Source organism: Drosophila takahashii, chromosome 2L (genome assembly GCF_030179915.1).
Source record: "Drosophila takahashii strain IR98-3 E-12201 chromosome 2L, DtakHiC1v2, whole genome shotgun sequence".
NCBI lineage: Eukaryota > Metazoa > Arthropoda > Insecta > Diptera > Drosophilidae > Drosophila > Drosophila takahashii.
Window position 1 is genome coordinate 38,568,167 of NC_091678.1, and position 18,037 is coordinate 38,586,203.

The window sequence follows — 18,037 nt, forward strand, 5'->3', positions numbered from 1 at the left end:
AGCATCCTGCACTAGGATTATGGCTGTAGCCAGAATGACTTGGTCGTGGTGGGTATCCAAGTGAGCGTGAGTGACGGCCTCAGCGACATGGTGCTGAGGTGGCGCGTTAGGCGGACTTGGCCGTCGAGGACTCCTTGATTCCTTTCCTGACGGATCGAAGTGATGCATAGTGTGATGCAGTCGGGTGCATATTCTGCACCTATTTGAAGACGGACAGTTTGATGGATGATGAGCCTTTCCTAGGCAGTTTGTGCACAGCGATTTTGTCCGGACAGCTTCTAGGCGTTGGGCAGGCGTCATGTTTTGAAGTCGCGGACATCTAAAAATCCGATGATCCCTGCCGGAGCATATAGGACACGATTGCGTGGAGCACGCAAAGCTGTGGCCCATGCGTGGAGCTTGCGATTGCCGCATTCTGCGAGATGTATTTTGAGCCGTATTCGTATTGCCGAAGTGATGTATTGAGTGTTGACAGTGCCGCTCAATCAAAGTTAAGCAGGCATTCCAAGAGGGTAGTGTGGCGAACGTGAGAGATTCTTTCCAGAGCTTTCGAGTTCTCTTGTCTACCTTTTCCATGACAATAGTAATAAACATCGTTTGAGCTATCTGCGCTTCGGATCCTAAAGATCGCATCGAGTTGAACAAGGCTGATGCGTTGTCAACCAGGGTGCGCAACTGTACACTATTTTCAGTGGTCACAGTTGGCAGTTTGAAGAGTGACGCTATGTTGTCCAGGAATACGATGGTGGGGTCATCGTACCTGCTCTTTAGGCGAACTAAGGCCTTGGTGTAATTCTCTGGAGTGACTTGAAACGCCTTGATGGTTTCTAAGGCGGCGCCTCTGAGACAGTATATGAGGTGATTAAATTTCTCGATCGACGATAGCGCTTCCTGCTGGTCTACAACTTGCTGGAACGTAGTAATAAAGTTTTTGTATTCCGAGTACTCGCCAGCAAAGGTCGGGAGCGCAAGAGTTGGCAGCTTGAGAGATGATGGTGGTCCAGGCCTGAGAAACGTGTCGTGGGGAAGCGGCGTAGAATTGTGCACGTTGTCTCTAAGCTGATCCTTTATGGTGACCTTTATAGCGATGAACATATCTTCCAGCTCTGCCCGGTAGTTTAGCTGTTCTTCTGTTGAGTCGAGTGCCTCGATTTCGGTTTGGACGGCCATGATTTGTTTGACATATGCCTCCAAAATAGTTTGCCGACACGTGAGTTCGGCTGGCGTCAGCGCGGCATTTGGCTTCTCAACCTTTTCCGTCTTGGCGACAGCTGTTCCAATGCGGGAAATGCTCCTGCGTATGTTGGATCGCTTTCTGTTTTAATACGTCCAGCCGTGTGGGACACATGGTTATTGTGGATCATTTGCAATAAGCCCTTGTAAAGTGTATGTAGTTATAAATTAGAGCTTCTGATGTGTGGTTATAAACGTATGCTGCCAACTTAAGTAGTCGAATGTCTGGCAACGCTCTGGTTCCGTAATGAACCAGTTCCAGGTTTGTGCGTTGCGCGGTTACTGCTATTGGGACTCGTGGTGACTGTATGCGTGTACAGTGGACTTGCAGGTTAAAACCGAAAGCACTGCAGTGACGGCGGAATGAGACCAAAAGAGACTCAGCGATTGGCGTGAGCGCTCTGGCGGCGTTGGCACTGATGACGTAACCTTACCGTTGTGGCGTTACGTCGTCCAGCGAAACGGTTTTTAGGTTAGAGATGATATTGTCGACGGGGCGATGGAGATTCGGCTCCGCAATCGAGAATATAGGTGGCGTAGCTGATTGGGAACAGCGTAGCGTTATCCAGATCATCTGAGCAACCCGCGCTTTCCAACGATGGTGTATGGGGGGTGTACTGCCGTGTCTACGGATGCAAGTGTGCGTGTGTCGTTAGGTGAACGGCGAGCAGCGCGACACTTAAGAAGTAGAGCGATTCGTAACGTAACAATGCGCGGTTTACGGAATTAACTTTGAGCGATCGGGTTGATTTGAACACTAAGGACTTTTAATTTTTTAAATTAACTATCCAGCCCCACGTTGGGCGCCAAAATGTTTGATGGAGCTGGAGCGTTTTTCTGACCCACATGAGATTCTAGGGAGTCGGGGGGATAGTTAAGTTAGTGAAGCAAATACAACCGTCTTGTCGCAGTACCAAAATTGAACTCTTTATTCTAACGTCGTATAATAGCCTTCGTGGCCAGTGTGGTGAATTACATGAGAGCGTGAACTAAAGCTTTACCACTGAGAGCGCAGCTCAGGTTAACAAATTAGATCAATACCCTTCAAGATAGATCAATACTTCAAAATTACATTCATGTTTATCTCGAGATTCAATAGTGGCCCAACAAATGTTATTAAAATGGTTTAAAAATGTGATGTTCATAATCTTATGGCATACCCGCAAATAACTGCATTTAAATTTTTTGGAGATTCAGCATCCTTAACCCAGTCCCCAATATTTTCAAATTTGGCTAACCTAATGTGACGTCACGGCCTCCCCATATATATGTATGTATGTTCTGCTGGCGCATGTATGTATGTGCATATGTATGTCCTGCTGTCGCACTTTAAGTGTGACCGCGTAAGGCGAAAATGAAAATACCACAGTCAACACATTTCAATTGAAAATACACAGTCATAACACGTTTAAAATGCGCGGTTAAAAAATCGATTATATCGCAAGTCTATTCTTTTGTGCCTTTTCTTTAGTAAACGTTAAATTTTAAAATATCGATAGACTTACAGAAATCCCATTAAGCTGAATTTTCCAGTCGAAATTTTCCTAAAAATTGCTTTTATTTATACCCGTTACTCGCAGAAAAAAAGGGTATATTGTATTCGTGCAAAAGTATGTAACAGCTAGAAGGAACACGATTGCCAGACGAGCGCCACGCCCCCTCTAACGCCCACTTACGATTTTAAAATGTGTCCTGAGCCCACATCTTTTAAGATTTCCGAGAAGTATAAATGCAATTTTGTTGTGTATATGTATTCCTATCGAAATGTAGAAGACATTTTTCAAATCGGACCATTCATTAAAAAGTTAAACGCAATCAAAATTGTTATTAGATAGTCGGGACACCAACCCGAATACAGCGTTCGCACTGCCTTTAGCTGAGTGACGGGTATTAGATAGTCGGAACATCAACCCGACTATAGCGTTTTCTCTCGTTATACCCTTGCAGAGGGTATTATAATTTCAGTCAGATGTTTGCAACGCAGTGAAGGAGACGTTTCCGACCACATAAAATATATATATTCTTGATCAGCATCAATAGCCGAGTTAATCTAGCCATGTCCGTCTGTCCGTCTGTCAGTCTGTCCGTCTGTCCGTTTCTATGCGAACTAGTCCCTCAGTTTTAAAGCTATCGCCAGAAAACTTTCCCAAAAGTCTTCTTTCTATTGCAGGTAGTACATATGTCGGATCGAGTTGGATCGGACCACTATGTCTTATGGCTCCCATAGGAATAATCAAAAAAATAATAGGAAAACTATTGTAACTTTGTAGAAAGTAGGCGTTTTGATTTTTTACAATGTAAAAAAAGCATTTTAAGTACGCATACCTGCAAGGGTATATAACTTCTTTTCTTGTTTTTATGATGCAAAAACCTGATCAGCAAACTATTTTTTAGTTTTCAAACGTTGAGATATTGACAAGTTGCTGATTTGTAAAAAACATTATTTCGCACCGTTGCACACACACATGGACGAAATATATAAAAGCCACAAAATGAGTTTTTCATAAACACAATCCCTATTTATGTGCGTGTGTGTGCATTAGAGCCCTGCATGAATCATTCAATTTTTGTTTTATCATAGTATGCCATGAAATTTCTGATTTGTTTAATTCAATTCTATGTGAAATAAATTGAATGTTATTCTAATTCATTTAGAATTGAGTGAATTGAATGAATTATTTTATGAATTTTTTGAATTTTCCAGATTTTTTTTGTGCTTTCTTTTGAGAACAAAAAGTGGAAAATTTTTAACAAATCAATGTTAACTGCATAGTAAATAAAATTCAGGCAGATTTAATCACAAAATTATGGCCCTTTCTTCTTCAAAATAAATTGTCGTTTGAATTATTTCGGAATTCATGCCATTCATTCATTCAATTCTATTAAACTCAAAATTCAAATTCATTCAATTCTATTAAACTCAAAATTCTAATTAATTCATTCATATAAAAGAAAAAATTCAAAATAATTTATTGAATCCATTCATGCAGGGCTCTAGTGTGCATTGCAGCTGACTAAGGAAGTTAGATTAGCCTTAATTCAAATTTATGATAATACTCATATCCTTTTGCATACAAAAAATTGCATTTACATTTCTACAACAGATCGAATTTTCTTATAGATTTTTGTGTTTTAAAATGCAAATAGCATTCAGTATTCGAAAAAAACTAAATATTCAAATCAATTGATTCTAGCATTGACGACCTAACGAAATTTGCAAATCCCAGAAAGTCCGAGGTTCACTCTTATTTATTTATTTCGCCTACTTAACTTACTCTTAACTAGTTACTAAATCTAGAAAAATATAAAACAGGCCTTCTTATTGGTATCCCGCATGCTAAGTGGCAGACTGTTGAAGAGATGTAAAGCTCTGTAAATAGGCTCCATTAGAGGGTAACTTGTTCTGTGTGTAGGGATAAAAAAAGGTTCAGTAGTTTTTAGAGCCCTACTAGGCGCGGATAGGCTAATAATATTTAGCAAGATAGGATTATAAATTTTACCAGAAAGTAGATCTAATATAAAAAGCAGCGAATTTACACTCCTACGATCTTGTAGTGTTACATGCTGTACAACGACACCTAGCAGCATAGGAAGGGGTGGGATCGCGGTCGGGTTCCAAACAAATGCCGCTAATTCTAATTTAGAACGAACAAATGAGAAGAATAGGGTAAGCTTGGTGTATGGGTTAGAGAAATGAGTTATGTTGCGCCTAATGAATCCGTACATTGCATATGATTTTGGAATAATGTAGTTAATGTGTTCAACGAAGAGAAATTTAAAATCAAAAACAATTCCTAAATCCAGGCACTTGTTTTTTGTGGCAAGGAGATGAGAATTAATTGAGTACGAGCAGATTATTTATACGCTTGCTGTATCTTACTAAAAAGCATTTTGAAAAATTTAAGGGAAGCATATTTCGGGAGCACCAATTACCTAATCTATTTAAGTCATTCTGGAGGAGTAAACAGTCTAAAGTTGAATTAACGGACTTGAATAATTTGAAATCATCTGCAAATAATAGAAACTCAGAGTCATGTATGGAGTTACTTATATCATTTATAAATAAAACAAGAAAGGAAGCTACCTTCGGCAAGCCGAAACTTATATACCCTTGCAGATAAAGTAAATACCTATAGTTTAATCCTCACTCGGTGCAGTTGCAGGGATTCCAGATTCAGCGTTTCTATTTAAATTTTGTTTTTAAGTTGGCAAAACTCAAAACGCCTACTTCCTACAAAGTAACAATGAATTTTCTTATATTTGTTTGAATATTCCTATGGCAGCCCTAAGATAAAGTGGTCCGATCCGGCTCGCTCCGACATATGTACTACCTGCAATAGAAAGAAGACTTTCGGGAAAGTTTTATCGCGATACCTTTAAAACTGAGGGGATTATTTCGCATAGAAACGGACAGACGGACTTGGCTAGATAGACTCGGCTATTGGCGCTGATCAAGAATATATATACTTTATGTGGTCGGAAACGTCTCCTTCACTGTGTTGCAAACATCTGACTGAAATTATAATACCCTCTGCAAGGGTATAATGAATAGAAAGGGCCCAAAGCACTTCCTCGAGGGAGGCCAGACGTTGCCACATACGGGTTCAAAAAAACCCCATTATTTTCCTGTCTGTATTCTCTATTGGCTAGGTAGGACCTAATTAAATCTAAGATTAGAGAGTGGAATCAAGCAGTATGACAAAGGCTTTGGCAAAGTCAGTATAGACTACATCTATTTGGTGATATGGCAGTCAAAGTCGGACACATTTAGATTTCCTATATTTAATAGGGAGTCGATGGAAAGAAGCGATTCATCATCATTCCAAGACGAAGTTGGCTCGAAGTTGGACGAAAAAAATTTGACAAACAAGTTAGAAACCTCCAAGTCCGAGGAAGCCATTTCTCTATTAAGTGACATGTGGGAAGGAATGTTCGATGTTTTTCTTTTGGTGTTTACAAAGTGCCAGATGGATTTGGGATTCATTCATTTACTTTCAACATCTGACATATACTGACTATAAAAAAATTTATTTAAGAATTCGAAATCACGCTTGTGTAGCTTGTATCTTTTAAGATCTGCAGGGTCACCGCTCTCAAGGTAACGCTTGTAGAACTTATTACGGAGATTTTTGTATTTTTTGAGTTCCCGCGTATACCAGGGCAGATTATAGACCTTTGAACTCTTTTTTTAGTATACCTACTAATGGTAAGAGAAGGCCCAGAAATAAAATGATCATAGCTAGCATCAACATTAGCATGCGAAAGGCTATCGACCCAATTAATATTAGAAATATCATTTCGAATAGAGTTTAAACTATTAGCACTTATATAAATTAAAGGTGTGGGTGATTTGTTAGCATCACACTCTGAGAGTCGAATATTACTACAACTTAATTATACCCGTTACTCGTAGAGTAAAAGGGTATATTAGATTCTTGCAAAAGTATGTAACAGGTAGGAAGCGTTTCCGACCCTATAAAGTATATATATTCTTGATCAGGGTCACTAGCCGAGTCGATCTAGCCATGTCCGTCTGTCCGTCTGTCTGTATGAACGCTGAGATCTCGGAAACTACAAAAGCTAGAAGGTTGAGATTTTCCACACATATTCTTGGGCCTCCTACGCAGCGCAAGTTTATTTCAGCCGAGAGCCACGCCCCTCTAACGCCTACAATCGCCCACTAACGATTTTAAAATGGGTCCTGCACCCACATCTTTAAAGATTTCCGAGAAGTATAAATGCAATTTTGTTGTGTATATTTATGTCTATCGAAATGTAGAAGACATTTTTCAAATCAGACCATCCATTAAAAAGTTATACGCAATCAAAATATCTACATATATCTATCTCCCTTGCACTCCCTTTAGCTGAGCTACGATTATAATCGGGACACGAACCCGAGTACAGCGTTCGCACTTCCTTTAGTTGAGTGACGGGTATTAAGAAGACGGGTTTGTGTCCCGACTATAGCGTTCTCTCCTGTTTTGTTTCTAAATCCGGGCTAATAAAAATTAAATATAAAAGCATATTTAACTTATTGAATATACAGTTAATCTGAATTAAGCCCATACTAAGAAGATCATCAATTAGTAGAATTTCATGAGGCAGATGAACATTACTGGGAATCATAGTCGAAGAATCTTCATCCTGCACCCACTATAGCGATGACAGATTATAATCACCCAGAACGCATTTTTTTCAATTTTTTTAAAAAGTTTCTTTAGGAGAATAGGATTTAGAGGAATTACCGGAGATACAGTTATTTAATGACTTTATTGGCAAACTAAAAAAAATTATAATATAAAAAACCGCTCATATGTGGCATTCCAATTATTAGTTTCAGTGTAGCATTATTATAATTTTCAATAGGCAAATCTTTTAGGCATGGAAAATATTTTTAAAATTTTGGCAAATTTACATTTACATTTACATTTTTCTTATGGCAAAAAGATTGATTTGATACCTATCCACTTTAATGTCTTTTCGATCCTTTGAGACCCAGCAATTCGGCTGTTTCCCCTTCGATAAGAGATAAAGTTAAACCCTCCCCGATAAAAGCATTATTGTGCATAGTGATTTTGGACCTGTAACAATTATGGGAATTTAAAAAGGGGCGTGTTAGGTGGTTCATCATCCATTATTGTTGTAGAAACTATGTCGCAAATATATGGCCTTAACTTCTTAACAACGAAAGGGCCTTAGGCTCAAAATAATTAAAACATTTTCATTTGTATTTTTTTAAGTAAATGAATACTAGCTATAACAAAAAAACGCCAGAAATGAAACTTTTTTTAAACTTTCACAGGTTGTACCTGTATTAATTGCGACCCGATTAGAACGAATAATAGCTTTTCGGAAAGGCTCATCTAATGCCTTTAAAATAGTGTAAGTTATAGGTCTAATGGTTTTTGAGATCTGTTAGGTTTTAAAAAAGAAGGTCCGAAAATCTGGATTTTTGCGAATATCTTCAGAACGGTTCTTTGGGAATTTTTTTTAATTAGTTCAGCGTGATAATCAACTAAAAACTAATAAAAAAAAATTGGTATTAAGGCTTACCTCGAAAAAAAATTTAAAGTTGTAAACTAGTGTAATTCGCCAAGAGTATTTGGTTTTTACTTACCTTTTCGTTACCTATAAATAATATACCCTTTAATTTCATAAATCTTAACCAAAATTATCTTATTTGTTGTTGTTCGAGAGCTATCTTTTCAAGAAAGATCTATCTTTTAGCAATTTTTTGTTATACTTCTTTTTTAAGAAAACAAGTTTATTTTTTAGATTTGCACGCTAATCGATTTAGAATTTAAATACATGCCCAACCCAGTATGATATTCTATATTTAAACTATAAGGATTTGTGAACTAGTCCCTCAGTTTTAAAGCTATCGGCAGAAAGTCTTCTTTCTATTGCAGGTAGTACATATGTCGGAACGAGCCGGATCGGACCACTATGTCTTATGGCTCCCATAGGAATAATCAAAAAAATAATAGGAAAACTATTGTAACTTTGTAGAAAGTAGGCGTTTTGATTTTTTACAATGTAAAAAAAGCATTTTAAGTACGCATACCTGCAAGGGTATATAACTTCTTTTCTTGTTTTTATGATGCAAAAACCTGATCAGCAAACTATTTATTAGTTTTGAAACGTTGAGATATTGACAAGTTGCTGATTTGTAAAAAACATTATTTCGCACCGTTGCACACACACATGGACGAAATATATAAAAGCCACAAAATGAGTTTTTCATAAACACAATCCCTATTTATGTGCGTGTGTGTGCATTGCAGCTGACTAAGGAAGTTAGATTAGCCTTAATTCAAATTTGTGATAATACTCATATCCTTTTGCATACAAAAAATTGCATTTACATTTCTACAACAGATCGAATTTTCTTATAGATTTTTGTGTTTTAAAATGCAAATAGCATTCAGTATTCGAAAAAAACTAAATATTCAAATCAATTGATTCTAGCATTGACGACCTAACGAAATTTGCAAATCCCAGAAAGTCCGAGGTTCACTCTTATTTATTTATTTCGCCTACTTAACTTACTCTTAACTAGTTACTAAATCTAGAAAAATATAAAACAGGCCTTCTTATTGATATCCCGCATGCTAAGTGGCAGACTGTTGAAGAGATGTAAAGCTCTGTAAATAGGCTCCATTAGAGGGTAACTTGTTCTGTGTGTAGGGATAAAAAAAGGTTCAGTAGTTTTTAGAGCCCTACTAGGCGCGGATAGGCTAATAATATTTAGCAAGATAGGATTATAAATTTTACCAGAAAGTAGATCTAATATAAAAAGCAGCGAATTTACACTCCTACGATCTTGTAGTGTTACATGCTGTACAACGACACCTAGCAGCATAGGAAGGGGTGGGATCGCGGTCGGGTTCCAAACAAATGCCGCTAATTCTAATTTAGAACGAACAAATGAGAAGAATAGGGTAAGCTTGGTGTATGGGTTAGAGAAATGAGTTATGTTGCGCCTAATGAATCCGTACATTGCATATGCTTTTGGAATAATGTAGTTAATGTGTTCAACGAAGAGAAATTTAAAATCAAAAACAATTCCTAAATCCAGGCACTTGTTTTTTGTGGCAAGGAGATGAGAATTAATTGAGTACGAGCAGATTATTTATACGCTTGCTGTATCTTACTAAAAAGCATTTTGAAAAATTTAAGGGAAGCATATTTCGGGAGCACCAATTACCTAATCTATTTAAGACATTCTGGAGGAGTAAACAGTCTAAAGTTGAATTAACGGACTTGAATAATTTGAAATCATCTGCAAATAATAGAAACTCAGAGTCATGTATGGAGTTACTTATATCATTTATAAATAAAACAAGAAAGGAAGCTACCTTCGGCAAGCCGAAACTTATATACCCTTGCAGATAAAGTAAATACCTATAGTTTAATCCTCACTCGGTGCAGTTGCAGGGATTCCAGATTCAGCGTTTCTATTTAAATTTTGTTTTTAAGTTGGCAAAAATCAAAACGCCTACTTCCTACAAAGTAACAATGAATTTTCTTATATTTGTTTGAATATTCCTATGGAAGCCCTAAGATAAAGTGGTCCGATCCGGCTCGCTCCGACATATGTACTACCTGCAATAGAAAGAAGACTTTCGGGAAAGTTTTATCGCGATACCTTTAAAACTGAGGGGATTATTTCGCATAGAAACGGACAGACGGACTTGGCTAGATAGACTCGGCTATTGGTGCTGATCAAGAATATATATACTTTATGTGGTCGGAAACGTCTCCTTCACTGTGTTGCAAACATCTGACTGAAATTATAATACCCTCTGCAAGGGTATTATATATAATGAATAGAAAGGGCCCAAAGCACTTCCTCGAGGGAGGCCAGACGTTGCCACATACGGGTTCAAAAAAACCCCATTATTTTCCTGTCTGTATTCTCTATTGGCTAGGTAGGACCTAATTAAATCTAAGATTAGAGAGTGGAATCAAGCAGTATGACAAAGGCTTTGGCAAAGTCAGTATAGACTACATCTATTTGGTGATATGGCAGTCAAAGTCGGACACATTTAGATTTCCTATATTTAATAGGGAGTCGATGGAAAGAAGCGATTCATCATCATTCCAAGACGAAGTTGGCTCAAAGTTGGACGAAAAAAATTTGACAAACAAGTTAGAAACCTCCAAGTCCGAGGAAGCCATTTCTCTATTAAGTGACATGTGGGAAGGAATGTTCGATGTTTTTCTTTTGGTGTTTACAAAGTGCCAGATGGATTTGGGATTCATTCATTTACTTTCAACATCTGACATATACTGACTATAAAAAAATTTATTTAAGAATTCGAAATCACGCTTGTGTAGCTTGTATCTTTCAAGATCTGCAGGGTCACCGCTCTCAAGGTAACGCTTGTAGAACTTATTACGGAGATTTTTGTATTTTTTGAGTTCCCGCGTATACCAGGGCAGATTATAGACCTTTGAACTCTTTTTTTAGTATACCTACTAATGGTAAGAGAAGGCCCAGAAATAAAATGATCATAGCTAGCATCAACATTAGCATGCGAAAGGCTATCGACCCAATTAATATTAGAAATATCATTTCGAATAGAGTTTAAACTATTAGCACTTATATAAATTAAAGGTGTGGGTGATTTGTTAGCATCACACTCTGAGAGTCGAATATTACTACAACTTAATTATACCCGTTACTCGTAGAGTAAAAGGGTATATTAGATTCTTGCAAAAGTATGTAACAGGTAGGAAGCGTTTCCGACCCTATAAAGTATATATATTCTTGATCAGGGTCACTAGCCGAGTCGATCTAGCCATGTCCGTCTGTCCGTCTGTCTGTATGAACGCTGAGATCTCGGAAACTACAAAAGCTAGAAGGTTGAGATTTTCCACACATATTCTTGGGCCTCCTACGCAGCGCAAGTTTATTTCAGCCGAGAGCCACGCCCCTCTAACGCCTACAATCGCCCACTAACGATTTTAAAATGGGTCCTGCACCCACATCTTTAAAGATTTCCGAGAAGTATAAATGCAATTTTGTTGTGTATATTTATGTCTATCGAAATGTAGAAGACATTTTTCAAATCAGACCATCCATTAAAAAGTTATACGCAATCAAAATATCTACATATATCTATCTCCCTTGCACTCCCTTTAGCTGAGCTACGATTATAATCGGGACACGAACCCGAGTACAGCGTTCGCACTTCCTTTAGTTGAGTGACGGGTATTAAATAGTCGGGACACAAACCCGACTATAGCGTTCTCTCCTGTTTTGTTTCTAAATCCGGGCTAATAAAAATTAAATATAAAAGCATATTTAACTTATTGAATATACAGTTAATCTGAATTAAGCCCATACTAAGAAGATCATCAATTAGTAGAATTTCATGAGGCAGATGAACATTACTGGGAATCATAGTCGAAGAATCTTCATCCTGCACCCACTATAGCGATGACAGATTATAATCACCCAGAACGCATTTTTTTCAATTTTTTTAAAAAGTTTCTTTAGGAGAATAGGATTTAGAGGAATTACCGGAGATACAGTTATTTAATGACTTTATTGGCAAACTAAAAAAAATTATAATATAAAAAACCGCTCATATGTGGCATTCCAATTATTAGTTTCAGTGTAGCATTATTATAATTTTCAATAGGCAAATCTTTTAGGCATGGAAAATATTTTTAAAATTTTGGCAAATTTACATTTACATTTACATTTTTCTTATGGCAAAAAGATTGATTTGATACCTATCCACTTTAATGTCTTTTCGATCCTTTGAGACCCAGCAATTCGGCTGTTTCCCCTTCGATAAGAGATAAAGTTAAACCCTCCCCGATAAAAGCATTATTGTGCATAGTGATTTTGGACCTGTAACAATTATGGGAATTTAAAAAGGGGCGTGTTAGGTGGTTCATCATCCATTATTGTTGTAGAAACTATGTCGCAAATATATGGCCTTAACTTCTTAACAACGAAAGGGCCTTAGGCTCAAAATAATTAAAACATTTTTATTTGTATTTTTTTTTAAGTAAATGAATACTAGCTATAACAAAAAAGCGCCAGAAATGAAACTTTTTTTAAACTTTCACAGGTTGTACCTGTATTAATTGCGACCCGATTAGAACGAATAATAGCTTTTCGGAAAGGCTCATCTAATGCCTTTAAAATAGTGTAAGTTACAAGTTTATTGGTCTAATGGTTTTTGAGATCTGTTAGGTTTTATAAAAGAAGGTCCGAAAATCTGGATTTTTGCGAATATCTTCAGAACGGTTCTTTGGGAATTTTTTTTAATTAGTTCAGCGTGATAATCAACTAAAAACTAATAAAAAAAAATTGGTATTAAGACTTACCTCGAAAAAAAATTTAAAGTTGTAAACTAGTGTAATTCGCCAAGAGTATTTGGTTTTTACTTACCTTTTCGTTACCTATAAATAATATACCCTTTAATTTCATAAATCTTAACCAAAATTATCTTATTTGTTGTTGTTCGAGAGCTATCTTTTCAAGAGAGATCTATCTTTTAGCAATATTTTGTTCTACTTCTTTTTTAAGAAAACAAGTTTATTTTTTAGATTTGCACGCTAATCGATTTAGAATTTAAATACATGCTCAACCCAGTATGATATTCTATATTTAAACTATAAGGATTTGTGTCAAAAAATGATAGACATTAAAAACTTGTCCAAAATTGTATTCATGTTATGAACTCGTCGAGGCACTCGACTAGCTATTAAACATTTTCTATAAAGTTCTATAAAGTACCATTTAAAAAAAACCTTAAAACAAGAGAGGGCCTCGACTATTAAATACCCGTTACTCAGCTAAAAAACTTAATAGAAATATGCCTTCTTCTTCTTATGCCGCTCGAATTAGCTCCCGGTTTTTAAGTTACAATCGGTACCAAGGGAACACCACGTGGAGGCCTTCTAGAACTTTCAATTCTGCCTAGGACATATTGCGTCTCTCTCTTTAGCGCAGGTGATATTTTAAATTTTGCATTAACACAATGTAAATTTAAGTTACCACAGAAAAAAAAGACAAAAAGTTCAAACTAAGCATTTAAATTCGGCGATCTCATACATCTGCCAGCGGTTCCAATGCCATTCCCTAGATGGCACTATTGTATATTGTATTGCGCCATCTACCGCCTGATATTGGCGGAAATGTAGGCGCTAGACATGTTTTAACGTTTAATGTGTTTGTGTGCGTTAGAGTGGGTATTGACGAAACAAATAGATATCAGTTACTATTTCCATAATAGCTTGAAAACTGTGGGCGTTAGAGGGGGCTTGTGGGCAAACTTTTTCTTGGCCAATCGATAGGTATTGACGAAACAAATACATATCAGTTACTATTTTCATAATAGCTTCAAAACTGTGGGCGTTAGAGAGCGCTTGTGGGCGTTAGAGAGGGCGTGGCACCTTTTTGAAATAAACTTGCACTGCGTAGGAACTCCTAGAATCTGCATGCATAGTTTCCGAGATCTCAGCGTTCATACAGTCGGACAGACAGACAGACGGACAGACGATCAGACAGATGTACAGACGGACATGACTAGATGGACTCGGCTAGTAGTCCTGATCAAGAATATATGTACTTTATGGGGTCGGAAAAACTTCCTTCTACCTGTTACATAATATTGCACGAATACAATATACCCTTTTACTCTACTAGTAACGGGTATAAATATAAACCAAAGTTTTTTTGCTTTTGTTATAAACTATCTTTAATATTAAACCTTATTTGCAGCTGTTCAGCTTATAACAACGAAGTTACAACTAAAAAAATGAGCATATAACCAAAATATAACATTTTCCAAAAAAGAAACAAGAGAGAACGCTATATTCGGGTTGGTGTGCCGACTATCTAAAACCCGTCACTCAGCTATAGGAAGTTCAAGGGAGATGGATGTATTAAATTTTGATTGAGCATAACTTTTTAATAAATAGTCCGATTTGAATAATGTCTTCTACATTTCGATAGGTATAATTATACACAACAAAATTGCATTTACATTTGAAAATCGTTTTCGATTTTGGACGTCAGAGGGGGCGTGGCACTCTTTTGTCAGTTTCTCTCTCCGTTCTTTCGTTCGCTTATGCATATAACGCTGTGGATCTTATCAGCAAGCTCAAGCTCCAGATAAGCCAGCGAATAAACGGTTATGTTACCATGAGGCGCCAGTCAATTAGGCTGTACCTCTTTATAAATTTAACTTTAAGCTTGAGTACTTATGTCAACGTCAACGAGAGTAGATCCCACAATAAAACTCTGTCCAAACAAATTTAAAAGAAAACCATCAAACGAAATAAAATAAATGAAATATAAAATTAAATAAAATATCGAGTTAAAATAACTATATATAATTGGCGCAGTCGGTGCGGTCTGAAAAAAACCCAGACCCGCAAAAGTACCTCGTGATCAAATCCCAAACACGTGGACGGCTTATGAAAAATTCGCAAACCAAAATTTAAAACAAAAATCAGCCAGCTGAGTAAAAGTTTAAATTGCGAATCGTAACAACACAGGATAGGAGGAGATCATGTCCTTTCGGATCAAGCGTTATCCCAATGCTTAACACAGATCCGACAAATACCTCCGTTTGATGGCGACGTACTCTACCCGGCCCCTTTTATCAAAAGAGTCGAACAACAACTTGGCCTGTACTCCACCAATAACCCAGTCCAGTCCAGCAATATTTATGGAACCCTCGAGAACCTCATCGTTGGAAACGCTCAACACTTGCTCATGCGGTCTACACCACGAGGATGGACGGATCTAAAGGAGCTACTAATCGGAGAGTATAACACCCAAACACCAGTCCCTCACTTACTTATTGATATTTACAAAACAAAATATTCTGGAAATTTTCGAAAATTTGTCGATGACTTAGAGTTAAAATCATCCATTATTTGTAATAAATTACACTTAGATAATAGTATAAATAATAGATACCTGTTCACCGAAGCAATGAACTCTGCTATTTGTGATATTATTCGAAAAGAATTACCAGACCGAATATTTATGTATGTGTGTAGATTTGATGTTAGTACCCCAAGTAAACTAAGACGTGTTGCTCAAGAACTAGGAATATACGAAAATTATAACAACAATATTAAGCAATGTTATAACAACCCTCAAATGCTGTCTAATCTTGACTATCAGCCCCCACTTATGCAAAACCAAAATTGATTTAATCCATTTAATCAGAATCCGATTCAAAATATAAATAATAACCATCCATATCCATATTAATCAGCAAGTCCAAAGTCAAAATTATTTTAGAAATCAAGCTAGGCAAATTAGAAACGATTTTAGGCCTTTCGAATTTCACAATCAGAAAAGAAAACGTATGTCAGATTCTGGTCAGTACAAGCGAGTCGAAGCGATGGATACTAATGAAAATTTTCTAATAGAAGCCTCGGTCGATCAAAGAACGCCACAATTTGCATACAAATAAAAAATGAAAAATATGTATGTCTCGTAGATACAGGATCTAGTATTAGTCTAATACGGCCAGATATATTAAATACTCTTCCGTGGCATGAAACAAGTCCGAAAGTAATATTTACAATGATAGGTAAAGTAATTTTAGGTACTTTTAGAGAAATAAACGCCAAACCTTTAACTGGCAAACCTGGAAAATTTAAACTTTTTATCCATGATTTTTTGACAAAATATGATATTTTGATTGGAAGAGATATTCTAGATTTAACTAAGGCCCAAATAAACTTCGAAGACTTCACCTCTAAAAAACCTAATTACAATAAATATTTTCCAAGCGATTTAAATAAAGAAATTAAACATAATTATACCACAATTAAAAAAGTCGAAAATTTGGACAAAAAATTAGAGAATAATGACTTTAATTATGCGCTTAATGAAGAAATTAATTATTATAGTAAAATTCGAATTAGTCATCTTAATAGTGAAGAAGGGAAATCAATAATGCATTTAATAAAAACATATAGAGATCTACAATTTGTTGAAGGTGACAATTTGACCTTTACACATACCATTAAACATATATGTTGGCTCGCGACTGGTGCGAGAGACGTTCCTTCCACGTAAAACACAGACTTCGAGTAGTTCACTTCAGAAACAGTCGATCAGAAAAATAACAACTGAAATCTTTATTTCATGTTAGCATTTGTGTTAATTCAGTTACATAATATCTTACATTTGTGCTCTCCTCGTCTGCTTGCACGTCTACGCCGTTCGCCAACTTTTTACAACTGCGCAACTTCACTGCGTGGCTTTGGCAGCGGAGACGTGCAAGAGAGTAAGAGATGTCAGTACCGCGGCTTCGAAGCGATAAATTCTCGAAAATTTTCGCGATCTTGCAGGGGCGCATCGGCGCCACCGCGGTTTTGGGCGCGTTGAGTACGGGGCGATGAATTGTGAGTGCGAATGGGACAAGATGCATGGTCGCGGCGGCGATATTTAAGAGGGCGACGCAACATTCCCCCCCTCGTAATTCACCTGCTTTCGCGGTGGGTTACCAGGTAATATGTCCATCTTGGCCAGCTTTACCGACGGTCGGGTGACCAGTCCGTCCACAGTGCGCACCACGGCGCTGCGAACTTGGCCATCGGCCCCTTGGTGAACGTTAACGATCCGACCTCTCAGCCACGTGTTCTTTTTGGCATTTTCGTCTACAATAATTACCAGGTTCCCAATAGGGAGCGGCAGCGGCGGGGGCTGGAACCATTTAGTTCTCCTCGTGAGCGTTGGAAAATATTCCCGTAGCCATTTCTTCCAAAAGCGATCGGCTAGCTGACTTGCGATTCTGTAACTTTTGGCCAGTCGATCACCAGCTTGGATCAGTGATCCTCTTTCCCGCAAACCACTTGAGTTGCCCACTAAGAAATGGTTAGGCGTAAGAGCTTCCGCGTCCGCGTCGTCCAGGGGCACGTAGGTAAGCGGTCGGCAGTTCAGGGTGTGCTCCACGTCAGCAAAGGCGGCTCGAAGTACTTCCTCTCGTAGACCTTCTGCGGGGAGAATCTCGTATAGACTTAGTTGACCGGACGAGTCGTTCCCAAGCCCCGCCCATGTGGGGGGCACCATGAGGGTTGAAGCTAAACTCCAACGTTGGGTATTCTCGTTCGATTGCGGACGTTGATATGCGCTCTATATGATGCTGCAGGACTCCGTTTGCTCCTCGAAAGTTTGTTCCGTTGTCTGATAGAATCCGCCGCGGGGCACCTCGCCGGGCTACGAATGTTTTCAGGATACATAAAAAGGAGTCCGTAGAAAGTGAGACCGCAACCTCCAGATGCACTGCTCGAGTTGTGAGACAGGTAA

At 37.7% G+C, this 18,037-nt stretch overlaps 1 protein-coding gene across 1 annotated transcript in view; it reads left to right on the top strand.

Annotated features, from left to right (window-relative positions):
- The window catches only part of LOC138913569 (cell adhesion molecule Dscam1-like), an 86,427-nt gene that overhangs the window by 16,346 nt on the left and 52,044 nt on the right, over positions 1–18,037 (top strand). The gene's annotated exons all lie outside the window — the stretch shown is intronic.